This window comes from Sorex araneus, chromosome 1 (assembly GCF_027595985.1).
Source record: "Sorex araneus isolate mSorAra2 chromosome 1, mSorAra2.pri, whole genome shotgun sequence".
Taxonomy (NCBI): Eukaryota; Metazoa; Chordata; class Mammalia; order Eulipotyphla; family Soricidae; genus Sorex; species Sorex araneus.
The window spans coordinates 322,270,323-322,288,514 of record NC_073302.1 but is presented as its reverse complement, the minus strand read 5'-3'; positions in this window follow the sequence as shown (position 1 = coordinate 322,288,514).

Genomic DNA, 18,192 nt, shown 5'->3' with positions numbered 1-18,192 from the left:
GATTTTAAAAATTAAATTATGTTAACAAGAATATTTATTTTGAATAATTATGAAAAGTATAATACCTTTAAATAAAATTAAGATAATTAAGAAAAAGTTACCAACATTTCTTAAGGTAATAAAAAAAAATTCCCAAGAACATTCAGACACAGAGCAGAGAAACAACAGAGATTCAATTAAAATCTAAAATCAGTTCAATTAAAATCTAAAATCAATTCTTTGAATACCTTAACACAATTGACCAATTTTAGTTAGGTAATAAAAAAATACTAAATTATAAAATCAGAAATGAAGAAACATTCCCATTTACCTTGCAAATATTAAAGGATTATGAGACTGTGCTGAACAGCTGTTTAATAACAGGTCTTATGGAAAGATTTCTCAATAAAACCAAACTATCCAAATTACTCAAGGAAAAAAATTTAAAAATTGAATGTATATATATATAAGTAAAGAGATTAAATCAGTAACTTAAAATTCCAAAGAAAGACATAAATAAAATTAATCACTAGTGAATCAGTTTTAAGATATCTTAAAACTTAATCATAGAATTAAGAAAGAATTAACAATTTTTTTTAATGGAAGTCCTCTAAAAATAGATAAGGATGGAACACAGTGATTTCCATTCCCATTCTGTGGAAACTGCGAACAAATTCAGATAAAGGAATCCCCAGAGCAAAGAAAGCAAAATAACAGATCAATAAACTTATGAATATAAATCAAGATTCCTCAAAAGCTTAAAAAAGAAATTATATGCCATGACCATGTAGGACTTAGAGAAAAAATGATATGGTACAATACACAGATCTATTACTGAACATGCCACATTGTTACCGTGAAAGTGAAAAAAAAAAAAAACCTTCTGGAGGCTGGAGCCGACCTGGGTTCAATTCCCAGCATCCCATATGGTCCCCTGAGCACCGCCAGGAGTAATTTCTGAGTGCATGAACCAGGAGTAATCCTTGTACATCGCTGGGTGTGACCCACAATGAAAAAAAAAAACGCTTTTGTAATCAATTGATTCAAATTCAGAAGAAACAATTTAAAAAAATCCAACACCTTTCTTGTCAAAAATACTCAGAAACTTATAAATAAAAGAACATTATTCAATGCAATAAAGAATATATTTGAAATACTCACACGTATGATTATAATCAATGGAGAACTACTGAATTTTTCCTTTCTAAAATCAATGTAAGACAAAAATGCTTTTTCATCATTTGAACACTGAGCCAAGTACTTTAAAAAGCATTCATATAAAAAATAGATGAGTTGAAAATAGCATAAAGGTACTATTATTTTCACACTAAATATAAACACATATACATACATAAATATATATACAAGTAAACAATTAACACTTATAAATTAATTAAAATTACATGAAAAAAGCAAATACTTATTTTCATTTCATATACTAAGTTTTAATATCTGAGAAATAAAGTAGAAAAATAAATAAGTACTAATACATGCTACAACATGAATAAACCATTAGAACATAAATCTATATTATAAAAAGCAGATTCTATACGGCCAATTATTATATTATTATATTATCTCAGGGACAAAATAGATTGCCAAAATGAAGAAAGACTGAAATGACTGTCTATACTTTCAACACACATATGCTGGCATTGGAAGCATCCATCGAGGACCTGATGGTGCAAGCGCAGAAGATCAAATATGAAAACGAGTCTGACTGAAATGAGAAGTCATCGATCACATCACACCGTTTTTGACACTTGAGAAGAACTGTTCCTTGGCACATGCGACAACAGAAATGTTGGTGTGGGTGTCCTTGTCAACACAAACTTGGCAATGAGCATTGATTCATTTGACTGCCTAACAACCCAAATCAGACAATTACGCTTGAATAGATGTGGCTCACTGCTGGCAGTTTCTATCTTCGTCGTCTACACACCAACATCCAACTAAGATGAAGAAGAAATTGAGAAATTCTACATGAAGCTGGAGAAGTTCTATAAGGAAGACCAGATCTACAAGATCATTGTCCGTGATTTTAATGCCAAGATAGACAGAGAAAGTTGCCCGAAGTACTCCACATTGGGACTCATGGAATAGAATTGAACGAACAGGGTGAGAAACCGTCTGATTTTATCATGTTGACCAAGACCAACCATGGTAACTCACAATTCCAGAAGGTCAAATCTAAACATTGGACATGGGAGTCTCCCGATGGGCAGTTCCACAACAAAATTGACCACATCATATTCAATCGAAGGTTTTGCCTGACTGATGTCACTGTTGTCCCAAAATTCCAAGTGGGATCAGACCACTGTCTCCTTCGTGCAAAATTCTACTTCACAGAGCGGGAAGAAAAGTCTGCAAAGTTTAAGTTTAAGAAGAGAACTCCCAGAATGACCACAAACTGGGAGTTCTTTGGCACTATTGTGGCAATATGGGAAGATGCCGTCATTGACAACACCAATGAGGAATACAATGGACTGGTCCACCACCTCTATGACTGCGTGAAAAATGCCAAGAGTGGGAAAGCCACAAACAGACACCTGTCTTAAAACCCTTGAGCTCATTCACAAAAGTGGTTTGGCACAAGCCTTGGGCAATCACAAGCTAACATCCAAGCTCACAAAGCTGTGCAGAGAAGCAATAAAGGAAGACCTTAAAGAGAGAAGAGCAGCAGTGTTGGCAGATGTGGCAGAAGCCGGGAAAAGTATTCACAACACTCTCTTGTCCTTCACCAACTACAAGACCAATATGACTGCTCTCCAACATCCTGATGGATCTGTCACATCTTCCAGAAGGGCAACGGAGAGGATTATTCACAACTTCTACTCAGATCTCTTTGACAGCCATGTCTACCTGCCCACATATCAAATTCCACAGAATGCATATGTCGTTCCCAACATCCTTCCCTTCTGAAATCTGACACATCATTTTGTCGGTAAAGAAGTGTACAGCACCTGGACCAGACAAGGTCAGACCCAAACACCTGAAGAATCTGCCACCAGTGCTTGTCAATACACTGGCTCAGCTCTTCACACTACCTGTCCATATACAAGTTTCTGTCCCAGTGGAAAAGCAGCAGAACCATTGTTGTACAAGAAGGGAGACATCCATGACATGGGAAACTATTGCCCAATCTGCCTGTTGTCTGTCGTCTACAAGTTGTTCACTCAAGTCATCTTGAATAGAATACGCAGAACACTAGAGAAGAACAACCATGCAAGCAAGCTGGGTTCAAAAAAGGATTCAGCATAATTGACCATATCCATACAGTGACCAAGCTCAGTGAAGTTTTGCGAGAATTCAAGATGCCACTCTGTCTAACGTTCATCTATTTAATGAAGGCCTTTGATTCTGTTGAATGTGAAGCGGTCATTGAAGCCCTAGCCAAACAAGGTCTTCAAACTCAGTACATCAAGATTCTCCAAGAACTGAATTATGGATTCACCACTAGGGTGAATTATACAAGTGATCATTGACCAAAGAGAGGAATTTGGCAGGGTGATACCATTTCACCGAAACTCTTCAGTGCCACCCCCTTGAGAACATCATGTGATGACTGGAGTGGGAAGGTTTGGGAGTGAAGATAGATACTTGGCAACTACACCACCTCCGCTTCGCTGATGGCATTATTCTAATGACACCAAACATTAGCCAAGCGGCAGGAATGCTGGCCAAATTTGACCCTGAGTGTGGAAAGGTCGAACTGCAACTGAATCTCACCAAGACAATGTTTATGAAAAACAAACTAGTCCCTGGCATTCCATTTGCTCTCAACCATAGGAACATCTCCGAATGCAGCAGCTATGTATATCTGGGTCAAGAACTCAACATGAGGAGTGACTTGGCACCAGTACTGCACAGCAGAAAGAGAGCGGTGTGGAATGTCTTCAAGAGCATCAAAGAAGTAGTTAAGAGGACAAAGAACCTCCAGCTCCGGGCACATCATTTCAACTCCACCATTCTTCCTGCACTAACATATGCTTCAGAGACCTGGGCCCTACTAAAACAGGATAAGAGCACTGTTCAGGTATCCCAAAGAGGAATCGAAAGAGCTATGCTTGGAGTATCACGTTTCACTCTAGTGAGAGAAGTAATTCAGAGTTCTGACCTCTGTCGAAGATCAAGAATCAGGGATGCTGTCTTGTTTGCCAAGGTGCCCAAAATCAGATGGACTGGACACATAATGTGATTTAGAGACAACCGCTGGATTAGACTGCTACCGAATGAATTTAACAGAATGTCAAAAGACCGCTTTGTCGCCCACCTGCAAGATGCTCAGACTTCAAAACCCTGAACGAACAGTTTGAGACTCTTCATATTCCTGGAGTGAGCAGATACCATTGGGCTACACTAGCACGTGACAGGGACAAATTGGAGATGTTACTGCCGCCGTTCAAGCAAATCAAAGATCAATGGGATGACAAGTGATATGAGTGATTATATTATCAATTTCTATGAAATATGAAGAAAAGTCATAAATTCAACCTGCACCCTCTGAGGGACCCCGGTGAAAACAGCCAGGCACGGGGGGACAAGAGACTCTGTGTCAGTCTCTTCAGGGAGCTTGGTTTTATAGTCTCTGGATGTTGGCCGTTGATTGGTTTATACAGTGCAGGGGGAAGTTTCTGGGTGTGACTCCCTAGCAATTGGGAAATGGGAAATCTGGATGGAAGAGGCCCAGTCCCGATCTGAGCAGCCTTGGAGATCTCGGGCCCGGGTCCCGCACACCTGGGTTCCTCTGCCGGTTCTTTCATGCGTGAGGCTCGTCCGACATTTGATAGATTAGTTCTCCCTCTTGGAGAATCTGACAAGCTACTGAGAGATTAGTGCCCACATGGGGGAGAGCCTGGCAAGCTCCCCTTAGCATATTAATATGCCAAATACAGTAACAATGATGGGTCTCATTCCCCTGACTTTTAAGAACTTCTAATGCAGCACCATTGGGAAGGACGAGTAAAGAAAGGCTGCTAAAATCTCAGGGCTAGAATGAATGGAGATGTTACTCGACCTGCTCGAGCCAATCAATTGTCAATGGGATGACAGTGATACAGAGATGAAGAAAAGTCAAAAGAAAGCATAATTAGTGTTTCTAGACACAGGTCAAGTGAATACTGGAAACTGACTACACAAGCATATGAAGTTTTTCATAGCGATGGTGAAAATATTCTGGCACTAAATAGTAGTATGTAGGATAACATAGCCTCAGGTAGTTTAGGTTTATTGGGTTACTTCCATTACAGTGCTCCCATTCCTCTTTGCTTATTTGTAGCTTCTTTCTTAGTGTTCCGTTGACTTGTAAATATTGTTTTTCTCTTCTCCTTGAGTCCTTTGCATAGTTTAATCAGAGCAATGTCGTTTTTGTATTGACACAGGAAGACTTAGCAAATGCTATGCTTTTGTAACCTGGGAGTCATTTGACTCTACATCATATTTTCCTCCTGGGCATCTGTTCTCTCGACCTAAGCCTCAGCTGCCCTTACTTCCTAGCACCCCCAAAAGCAGGGTCCCGACGAGGGACGAGACGGACCCAGGGCAAGCTGTGAGTTGTGTGCTACCCTGGCATCGAGATGGGCCTGACCAAAGTGCCTAATGCTTAACTGTAAGTTAAGAGCTTCATCATGGGCAAATTTTGTCATGATCCAAACAATGATAACTAGATTTGGACCCTGGTAGGGAGAGGAATGATTAATCTGGACTGAGTGCTGTAGTCTGAGTCAGTGGCAAGATGTTTCCAGGAGAGCTGCCTTGCAAGCCTCAATGTATCTCTTGCTATGTCCATACAAAAATAACTAGTATTAAGATGTTAATGAGTGTTTGCAATAAGGAGAGGAGAAAAAAACCTTAAGAGGTATTTTGCCTACTGGCAGTCAGGAAGGGCTTTGGAACGCCCTAGGTTGTGTTCCCTTTGAACCTGACAGCCCTCAAGAAGGGCTTTCTTACGTTGATTTTGCTACCTGGCAGTGTGTAACCTAGGGGCAAGGGCGAGAGAGGAAAAAGGGAGGAGAAAGATGAGAATCCGGGCTACAGTAGATCCAGAGAGAGGACGGAGCTAGAAGTGCGGGAGATGAGAAAGATGGAAGATTGAATAAACAGTAACTAATCAGCAACCAGCTTGGTCCTCCTTCTTCCTTCGCCTGTCCTTGACCACCGGCCGTCCCGGTCCAGCCCATGCACAGCGGTTCCAGAGCACCAAATGCGGGTGGTGAGACAGATCCGCCCGGAGAGCCCTTGAGTGCTCACGCCCCTCGGCGAGCCTTAGTTTTTTACAATGGTAAATTGCACAATATTATAAATGTAAAATGCCACTAAATTTGAATTATTTTCAACTGAATAAAACTAATCTGCATGTCTACATCTGGATTTTCTATTCTGTTACTTTGATCATTATGCTTAGATTTTTAGCAGTGCCAAACTGTGATAGTTACTCTAACTATGTAAAAATCTTGATGTAGATTATACTGATTCAGTGCCCTATTCTGGTTTTTAAAAATTGCTTTAGGTTCTTGCTTCTTAAATTATGCCATGACCCTATATGAGGTCATGTACTGTATGAGGAGGTTATTTTAAAATAAATCTCTTTCTGATTTATTGTTAGTAAATTTTTGGTTTGTTTACCTATATGCCCAGGGTCACATAAAAATTCCTTGGGTGAAAAGGTGTCATAGGTTGCAAAAGTTAAAAATGTCCTGCTATAGAAATCTGGTTCCTTTGTGAATCTCTCCATTTGTATGGTAGAATAATCTTGTCAGTATGTACTAAGGCATTGTATGAAAGCTTCTGATAAAATTATACATGCTTTCATGATTAAAAAATCACAAAATTGTATAAATAAGAAATATAACTCAACATAATAAATACCATATATGGCAAGCCTAGAGATAAAATTTTATAATTTATATTATGTATGTGTGTATATATATGCATATGTACATATATACACACATATGCACTAAGTCAAGGAATTCTACCAATTACTTTTTGAAATATAGGTTAGCAAAGTTAGAACACATGAAATCAATGAAACAATTGATAAATCAATAAAACAAATAGAACACATGAAATCAATAAACGGTAATATTTTTCTATATTAATAATCACTGTATCACTGTCACTGTCATCCTGCTTCTCATTGATTTGCTGGAACGGGCACCAGTAACATCTCCATTGTGAGACTTGTTGTTAGTGTTTTTGGCATATTGAATATACCAAGGGTAGCTTGCCAGGCTCCGCCATGCAGGCAGGATACTCTCGGTAGTTTGCCAGGCTCTCTGAGAGGAATGAAGGAATTGAACCTTCAAAAAGTGAAAAAACAAAATAAGGTGTGAATTCCACCTGAATTAGTAAACTAAGATATCTAAAAATTATGCTTGAATATTAAAATGGTGAGTTGGTGTTTTTGATAACCAGGGCATTATGAAAGAATTCTTCCATTCATATATAATATTTATTACAGGAAACAATAAAGTACATAAGTAGATTGAGTTCAGCTAGAACTCCAAGTATAACCAATTGTTATTAGACTCATCTGTGAACTTTACTACATGTTTTTCAAATTATCTTTACTAAAATAGACATCTTTGAGATCATTTTTTGATATATTACTTTTAATATTTCTTGATCTAAATATACAATTTTTAATAATTTTAAATAGGTTTTGATTTAACTAGAAATTTTTTCTTACCTACATTTGCTGATGAGACAAAGCAACCTGTATAATACACATGTATATTTGTAATGAAAACATCTTAGATTTAGAATTAGCTTGATATTTCTCTCAAAAAAATAAATTAACAAGTTTCAATATGTTTTTGAGCTTTGTAGAACATTTATTAACAGACTGTTACTTTAGGGATTAAAAATGTTCATTCTGGCTTCATGTGTGGAACCTTCTCCAACCCTGTAATATAAATCATATGCAACCCAATATATGACTGATCCGGGCTTTGTCTGTATGTGGTATTTTTCTGGTATAAAAAAATAAACTAGCCACATGGAATTTTTATAAAGTTACATTTCATTAGTACAACACTATTTTCCCAGTCTCAACCCCAGACCAGGGCTTTGAGTTACCATCAAGCTGTTCAGTTTACCCCCTATTCAAAGTTTAAAGGAAAGAAAAGCTTTTGTCATCTTCCTGGTATTTAAGCCACTATTTCCTGGCTTACTTTTTATAGAGGAAGAAATCTCGTGAGTACTGTCTTCAGGTGGAAAGCTGACTTACAAATCTCAGCTTTAAATGGTCCCAAGAGTTTGCTTCTTGTGCATCTGTGGGCATAGATAAACAAGTTTAGTTAGAGAACACTTCCAGGTCTCATTTCTACCAACATACCTTTGACTGTCAGTATTTAATCATATTCTTTGTAATATGTGTTCTCTTTAATTCTGTCCTGTAGGGATTTCTCTTGCTCTCTCATTCTCACTTCTCAAGACATCAATGTTTATAAAACACTTTTTTGTTTATTTTTATCTAGATGTTTGTAGTAACCATAACATGGAACAAAATAAGTCTTTTTTGTTATATTTTCATTTCCAACACACTTTCAAAATAAATGGTTTTATTAAAAATAACTAATATAGAAATTTTTATAAATATAATGAATGAAAAGCTCAAGGATCACACTTAGAGACAGTACAGTGGGTAAGGCACTTGCTTTGCAGAGAGTTCACCTGACACTCCATACAGTCCTAAACCGACTGGGAGTGATAACATAGTACAGCTCCAGGAGCAAGCCCTAAGCACTGCCAGGAGTGGCCTCAAAACAAACAAGAGTCACACTCAGAAGTTGCTAGAATACTTTCTTGAATTTACCATGCAAAGGGGAGGGGGGGACAGTGAGTCAATGGAATAGAAAAAGTGCAAACTTGAGACTCAAACAGTAATATACTTAGAATTACGTATATTAATGTATTATTTGTAAGAAGTTAGTGCATAGCTTGTTGGAAAGTGGGTCACTATCTTTCTCTAAACTTAAACTGGAAGTGCTCATTACAATGAAAATATCAGTGTATATATTCTTGTCTAGCTTTCCATCGTATAATTAGAAACACATAAATATTTATTGTAGTATATTTTTAGTGGCCAAAAGAAAGTACAGAAACATTAGCAGCAATCATTTAAAGACTAGATGAATAAACTGTGTTACATTTAAATCAAGGATTATTGTACAGCTGTTAAAAATAAAAATAAAATTGTCAATTTTAAGGAATATCCATGTTGTTGTCTTGAACAAGAAATATAAGAAGCAGAAAAGTATTTTGTTGCTCATATGGAAGGATGACTGGTAGATAGTAATTATTTTTCCTAATCCAATTACATTGTTGTGTTTACTTGGCCTAATTTTTATTTAACTGGAAATTATTTTTTATGTTTTTATACACTCAAACACATATGAAAATCTATATACTTCTGACACCGAACAATTTTTTTTTTCTGTATAGCCACTTCATCAAATCAAGATAAATTGGTTCTTCTATTTTTTTTGTTCTTCATTACCACTTCCTTTTTGAGGTATCTTTTGTTTGATAGGACCTCCTCACTGGTGGTTGGGGGCCTCAGATCCACTCTCTCCATTGTTTGGTCTGGGGATTACCAGAATAACAAACACCATTTAGGGTGGACCTCAAGCATGCAAGGTTGCACATCACATTTGTGAACTATCTCACTGATCCTTGAGGTACCATTTTCGTGAGTTCTGGTCTTTTGTAGTCTATGTCAACAATTTCTACTTTTGCGTGATTTAATCCTGATTCTTCATGCTCCTGTGCTCTGTTCTTGAGACTCTGGCCAGTTTTTGAAACCAACAGATACAGTTATGTAATTTTCTGCCTGCTCCCTATACACACCCTTCTTGCCAATGCAAAACACACACACACACACACACACACACACACACACACACACACACACCAAAACAAACCAAACTCTATCATTTTAAACACCCACAAATATTCTATAATGTGGAAATCACAGTTTTACAATCTAGTAACTGGATCCACAATAATTAAACCTTTTGTTTCAACTCTTGTCACCTCCAATTGAAAGCTTATCCACATGTGTGAACGCTGTTATGAGACTCAAATTTTCTCTTTTTTAATTCCATTGACTCATCCCCTTTTATATGGTACACTTGGAAAGTCCTAGTGCAAAATTTAACTCCAATTAAATGTCCCATTTTTCTGTTCCCTCACTAGCAGCTCTAGCACTGACCACAGAAACAATCTGCCCTGCTGATTGAAAGATGTTTCCTAAGCTGAATTGGCCTAATGCAAAGAAGCAATTACCACTCATTTGTATAGGCATTTTGAGCATTCTCAGAGTGCAAAAATAACAGTATCATATCAAATAATACAGAAACATAAGAAACTTTAGCAAATAGCAAAAATAGAGTAACATGATGTAAATATCTTATGATATAAGCATCTTATAAATCAGTGCTGCTCGTAGGGTCATGTCACTAGGATCTCTGCCGCAAGAGAGATGCAGACGCTAGCTTTTTTATTTTTTTTTTTTTAACAAGTGATAGGACTCTAATATTTTCTTTCTGTTAGCTCAGATAGGTATTAACATAGCATTCTGGAGAGGCAAAGAGATCTGACTGGAACCAAAGGTAGGTAATCAATACACTGGCATAGATAACATGTAAATCCTACTATATCTTGCAATTGTGCCCAAGTATGTTTTTACAGTTTTAATTTCCTGTTGCTGAAGTCACAAATTGCCACACATTTAGGACTGTCTGAAAAGTGCTGTGTTTCCTAAATATCCATCAAACTCCTTTCCCAGGATACTCAGTTTGGGAGTCATTCACCAGAAAGTATGTTTAGAACAAGATAATCTCAAAAATAATTTTTATTACAAGTCTTACATACTTTCCATACGCAGGAACCACATTATAAAAATATAAATACAAACTTAGCTTGTTTTGTAAATTTTACTTGCTAAATAAATTTTTTTAAGTGAAGCTGAGACCAAAATATAAACAACAAATAAAAACCATACACATAACTTAAGCATTTATTCTACAGACCTTCACCAGCAGCTGAATCTTTCCCATATAGCATTGAGGGGGCATTTATGAATAAATATATATGCATATATATCCTTTTCATTATTCTGAGTACTCTGAATCAAGTTCGATTATAAGGAAGGTATGGAATTGAGTTTGAATTTTTTACAGAATTTCTTTTAGTGAGTTGGCTTTTCAGTAAAAATTCTTCTTTGGAAAGATAAAATTCAGCTTTATGCTTTCCATAACCCTATTTACAGGGAGATTGTTGAAGAATATTGACTCTGTGATCTTACTATGAGACTTCAGATGAAAAGTATTGTTAGAACACATCTAGGAAAAGGGTTTCTATTGCTATGAAAATAGTGTCAGTCATTTTCTCTGATCAAAGGGTTTATGACTGGAAGATCCAATATCTCTTTGACAGTAAATTTCAGGGATAAATTTGAAGCTCAGCTATACCAATTCCGAATACCTCAGTGTTCTATTTCATTTGGCCTTGAGTTTCCCACTTTTCTTACATTTGTATGATCCCAATCTTTCTACATATTAAGTTATTATTTTATAAAAGTCTGTTATTTTTATGTGCAAAGTTGTGATTTTGTACAAGTATCTTATAATATGAAAAGCATTTAAAATGCATTTTATAAAAACATGTTAAAGTGAAAGTATATTATTGAAACATTTTATTTTCTTGGGATGAATGCTAATACTACTAACCCAAATTAAATCATTGGTTTTTGTGAATATATAAAATTGCTTTATAGTAATCTTTTACTGAAATAAAATGGAGAATAAATGTATACTCATAGCACTCATGCTAATATAAACATAATTTTATACAACAACTTTTGTCTGAATATATATTTTATTTTAATATTAATGTCTTTTTCAAAAATGAAAAAATCTAAATCACATTTGTAATTTTGTCTTAAAATTATAGTTAAGTATTAGGATGCGCCCAAAATCTTTTAGCTAAAATATTTGTGTCATTGAGTGGGTTGCTCAAATAATGACTGAGGATTGACTATCACTATTAAAAAATGAATAGAAACAAAAACCACAGACAAATTTACAGAGGAGGAGAACTGAAATTGATGGGAGAGGTTGACTTCCTGGCTTGCCTAGACCTTGGGTACTCTAGGAGTCATAGAAAATGACTTCTATGTAGATTATCGAGAATATCATCGAAGGAAAGGGCTAATGTAAAGTATACAATTTCTACTTTAGCCCCAGAAGTCTGAGGATTCAGCGTTTGGTCAAATGCCTCAAGGAAAAGCTTGCTCAAGTAAGTGAAAGGGAAACACCAGCCGCACTTGAAGTAAGAATCCAAACAAGGTCACCTGAACCGAGTAACCGAACAGCAGTGCTGACGCTGCAGCTTGGCCAGGAAGGGGACCCTTTCCCACTCCCAGATCCTAGGACCTAGGCGCCTCAGCTCCCATGTTTTATTTGTTCTAATCTGGAATTACTAAGAGCCTTAAGAGGCCTGATGTCTCCCTGCTGTGTTGCTTTTATCCATGTTGTATTTGTACTCTTGTCTCCGTTCTTAAAATTCAGCAATGCTGAGAAGAGCCTGGTTCATCTCATGTTCTGTGCTATCAGGCTGAACCCGCCAAACATCTGCTCCTGTTTGAGCAGATCAGTCACTTCAAAAACTTACACATTTTAGTACACTGAAGGATAGTTATAATATCAGTTTTGTTTGGTTTGGGCACTATTAATGCTTATTAAAAAGACTCCTAAGTTGCGATGTTTTATGAAGTTCTACTTTCATTGTTAAACATTTTCTTTGTAAACTGTTAGGGGAAATGTTTTCTTTTGAAAAACATCTTGTCCTAAATGTTCTTCTGTAATGAGACTTTGAGTCCTAGGATGATCACAAAATTATACATAAAGGAGAAAACATAGGGTTCTATGAATATATTCAATTAGAAAAGTACATGTAGTTGCGTATATATGCTACCATTTAAAAAAAATTGCTTGGAGGATGCTTTGCTTGTGTATTGGATCCTCAGCATTATAGAAGACTGTTTTTGCTAAAAAAATATTTGCCTCAAGAATATTTTCATTTTTTAAAATAAGTTTTGAAAAAATTAAAACCACAGGGGCTGGAGCAATAGCACAGCGGGTAGGGCGTTAGCCTTCCACTCGGCTGACCCAGATTCAATTACTAGCATCCCATAGGGTCCCCTGAGAATTGCCAGGAGTAATTCATGAGTGCATGAGCCAAGAGTAACCCCCATGCAATGCGAGGTGTGACTACTCCCCCCAAAAAAAATTAAATCCACAATTCCATTTTGTAAAAAATACAAGCACCTGCACAGGAGGGGTCGATGTGATGTGTGGTGTTAATTGTTCTCAGGCTCTTGGGGCAGCGCTCTCTCTCTCTGGCTGCTCGAGTTCAGTGCTTTCAAGCTGCTATGTATGGACCGGATCAGGATGTCTCCTCCTTGTGCTCTGCTTCTGTGTGTGCCGCTGTGCTCTCTTTTGTCTGTCTCTCTATCTCTGTCTCTGTAGTCTCTACTCTGGTCTCTTCCGACCTCTCTCTGTCTCTGTCATCTCTCCTCTGGTCTTTTCTGATCTCTTTCCTTCTGATCTCTCTCTCTCTGGAGCCCTTCTCCTTCAGTCTCTGGATTCTCACTTGCTCTCACTTCTCACTCTGACTCTGACTCTGATTCTCACTTGCTTTGTGCTCTTTCTTTCCCTTGCCTCTGACTCCAATGACTCCCTGATTCTTTTTCGCTCTATGCTCTGCTTCTGCGTCTTCTCTCCCTTGCTTCATTGTCTTCTCCCTGCTTCCATGTATTCCCCCACTGTCTTCTCCCCGCTTCTGTGTCTTCTCTTTTTTATCCCACAGTCTTATTTTATATAGCAATCACATAGGGTGGCAACACAAAAGTGGCTTAAACGTTAACATATCAACAAAGAGGGGTAAGACCATTTCCGCAGGAGATTAATAAATATCTCATCTAAGGAGATTACTCCATTATTACTAGGTGATCCACTCAAGGGTGGGATCCAAATAAGGTGTGTGGCTTTCTTCCTTCCTCAGCTGGTAAACCACTTAAATAGTTGTAGTAAATCTACTTCAAATATTTCTAGCAATGTCATTCTGTATCAGCACAGTAAGAGATATATCAAACTTAAATTTTGGTTCTTTCTGAGGACAACTCACTAAATATTCCAGACCATAGTCCTCAGACTAGGTTAGTCTTCCTAATCCCATCAGGGTCCTAGTCTCGTCGTTACTTTTGGATCATGACAGCATTTGTCTATGACCATGCTCTCAACATATAGTTGAGTATTGTGGTGCTTTGGCCTGGCCCATTTCGATGCCAGGGTATCTCACAGCTTGCCCTGGGTCCATTCTGTTCCTCATCGGGACCCTGATTTTGGGGTGCTAGGAACTAAGGGCCTAGTTGAGAAAGCAGATGCCCGGGAGTAAATATTATTGGAGTCAATCAGCTCCCAAGTTATAAATAATATTAACTGTCTTCCTGTGTCCATACAGAAAGGACATTGCTTTAAGGTAAACTGAGTTCCCTGCAGCAAGGCTAAAAGGACAAACCCTTATCCTATGCCATTTAATGATATGAAATACAAAATCTGTTTGCAGATCTGACAAACTTTTCATAAATTACATTCATGTATGTGATTTAATATGGAACCGAATAAAAATAAATTTAATGAAGTTGAGCTAAAAAACTGTAAAATAGTAGAGGAATTTTCCCCATTTTTGATTTCCAAGATTACTATTTCCACTTGGAAATTCACATGTAAGTATTTGAATGTACAATAGTAGGAAATAAAATAGAAATCTGTAGTTACAGTAATATTCTTTGTGAATAACTAAAATAGGTCTGAGAATCAGCTAGCTATTGCTAAGATATTGCTCGCAAGTTTTAAAAAGCCCACATTTTTAAAAATTCTTATTCTTAAGTCATTGATATTTACAGAAACAGAAAAATATTTTCAAATGGTATTTTAAAATCGAATGTCAGATAAACAAAGATAATAAAATTTAGTCATGACGTTTAGGTTGTGACAGAGGACATATGATTACTAAAATAATAATAGATTCTTTAAAAAATAAGTTACGAATAATTTTTTGATATACATAACAATAAACCATATTCAATTATAGTAGTTGTATATCTTCAATGGAGATTTAGAATAGAGCTTAGTGATACTGTTTGTTTGGGGGCTATATCTTGAATTGTGTAAGGTTTCCTGACTCTCTGCTCCAGGATAAGTCATGGCAGTGCTCAGCAACTACATTTTTGTGCCAGGGATTTAACCTGGATATGATTCATGCAAGGCAAACCTGCTATATTATCTCCACAGTCTCTTGGTGACTACTTTGGAATAAACAAAGTATTTTAAACTAGTGTATTTTGATTGTGCTATATATGATAACTTTAAACTATGTAAGGATAAAAAGTAGATTATGTAAAGAATAAAGCTACCTAAGCATATTTTATTGTGTATTAATAAGTTAGAAATTTTTATAAGAAAATTTAACTTCAACTATAAACTAACACCTGTTCAAGTCTTGGTAATGAACAAATAATGTCCTCAGAAATCAGGAGGTTTTGTTATGAAAGTAGTAGCAATTTAGTGAAATAAAAAAAATTGAGTTTATTTTTTGGCAATTCCTCTTAAACTATAGTTTAAATAAGCCAAGACATTATGAATACTAAAGAGTAAATATTTCAAACACTATTGCTGCTGATGAACTAAATATTTAGTATGCCATTTGCATTATGATTCCTTTCTCTAGAAAATAGCTGCAAGGTAAGTTAATTTCCATACTAAGCCAAAATTGACAGGCCCCCTTACAGTTAAATCAGAGGTGACATGGAAGCTAAATCAGAGCTTCAATTATAGCACATTTTGCTATATTTATACTCTGACACATGAAATAAAGCTCACGTATTTTAGTGGTATAGTATAAACTATTCTTATTAGTTACTTTTTATATTCTTGTTAGCAAAAATATAAAATAAACTATATTAAAGACCCAACTAAATATTTATATTTATGTATAGTCTACATGTTTGTTTCTTGGATTGCTGTCTTAAGCATTTGGAAATGCTCCCCAAATTCTCAAACTCTACAATTTCAGCTCTCTCTGACATATATTATTCATCTGTGCAATTGGTGCACAGAACAATGGTGGAGAGGATACATCTATTGAAAATAACTTATAGCTCACAAGGATAAATTAGAAAAAAAATCTTTCAACAAGTTATAACTGTTTTAAAACTTAAATTAGTAGTTATTATCTGTTTATTAACTTAATTGAATTACACATAAAATCTGTACTTCTTTCTGTTGGCTATATGGGGATTAGGGTTTGGAGAACAGGTATAATCTGGAGGACATAAATAAACAAATATCCAAATGATAGATCAGTCCCTCTGTATTAACATATTAGCTTAAGTTTCAGTATAACATAAAATTATAACTATATTTTAGGCAGTTTTTATAAAAGAAACACTTATGAAAATTTTTCAAGGATCTTGGTTTTAAAGAATGTTTCATTCTCAAAGTTTTTCATACAAAAACCTAAAGTTACACTTGACTTCAAATATCCAAAATCTACTCAGGAAACCTCAAATAAAATCAAGTACAGTATTATTTGTGGTACATATAGCATTAAGCCACCGTCTTAGACATTTGCAAATGTATGGTTCTGTGGGGTTAGTAAATCAATGGTCTTGAGTGACTAGCATCATCTCTCCTCATGCTCTCCCCAGTCATTCTCAGCACAATGCCTTGCAAACCTCACTCTACTACAAATTTGACTACAGTCAAAGTTCCCTTCCCTACATATGTCACTGTGGTCATTAATAAATAGAGCCGCGTTATTATTTCTCAAATGTCTTACAATTCATCATCATTTCATTGACACTATAGAACATCACTTTCATGGAAAAAAGTCAAATCAAGACATTAGAAAAAGTTAAACAATTTTATGCCTGTAAAATATTTAAATGAAGAGCCGATTATAACTGGAAATTCTTTTGTCTTCACCTTACCTCTCTCTCCTCCAGACAGCAGTGTGCCTATGGATTTCAGTCCAGACATGGCCTAAACTTTTATAAAATAAAGAGATTTTCAGCACCATGCAGAAAAAACTTACAAAAGTGACATTCATACTTCATATATTTTTCTAAAAGTGTTGTGTTTTAATGAAGATAAAAACTAGGTAAGGTATAAACACAATTTTGTGGGGAAGTTTCCCTCGGTTTAACAGCCAGTAATATTTTGCCAACCCATCTGACAGTTCAGTGCTAGAGCTTGAGAATGCAGGGTTCTTTGGGCCCTGTACTGATCAAGGCCTCCAGGACTATTCTCAGCAATGACCAGGAGCCTCCAGTTAGAGCAGCAATGCATCAGAGACCATGAGGTGTCAGGAATCCAAAGCATTCCAGGAGCTTTAAAGTATGTTTTCTATGTTCTGTACTGTATTCCTTACCTTAAACGCAATTTATTATACGTTTGATTTAATGAAAGTATATTTTAGGGATATAAAGTATATTTTAGTAAAAAAAACTATATACATCTAAAGCACAAGAGTCATCATTAGTGTAAGCATCTGATTCAGACTATAATAAGAAAATTAAAAGAAAAGCAATGAATTTTCCAAGGAGGTAGGGAAGAGAGAGGGAGGGAAACTTGGGTCATTGGCGGAGGACACTGACATGGGGTTTGGGCGTGGGGAGGGGAGTTGGAGCTGAAATACTGAATGCCTACAACTTTGTAAATCGTGGTGAATGAATAAGAAATTGTTCAAAATATGAGAGCCACATAAGGGAACTTATTTTAGTCTTATTTAAAAATTAACTGGTAGTTGACCAATGCGGGTTCTGTCCTCACCCACTCCCACCCCATTTGATCCCCTGAACCCTGCCAGTAGTGATTCCCGAGCACAAAGACAAGAGTAAGGCCTCAACATTGCTAGGTGCAGCCACCGCCATTTGAGCACCATTGCTGGGATACTCGCAGTGCCCGTGGTGGTCGCAGGGGTAGGGTGGGATCCTCCAGGAGAGTCCTTTTGCTGGCCGCCTTTCATTCCTTAGGCTGATTACAGAGTCAGGGCTAAAGTGTCAATTTTTTTCATCAAAGGGACCTGAGGGGCACTTTCTTTTCTTTAAAAAAAACTCGTTTTTTCGAGTCAGAGCTAGTACTG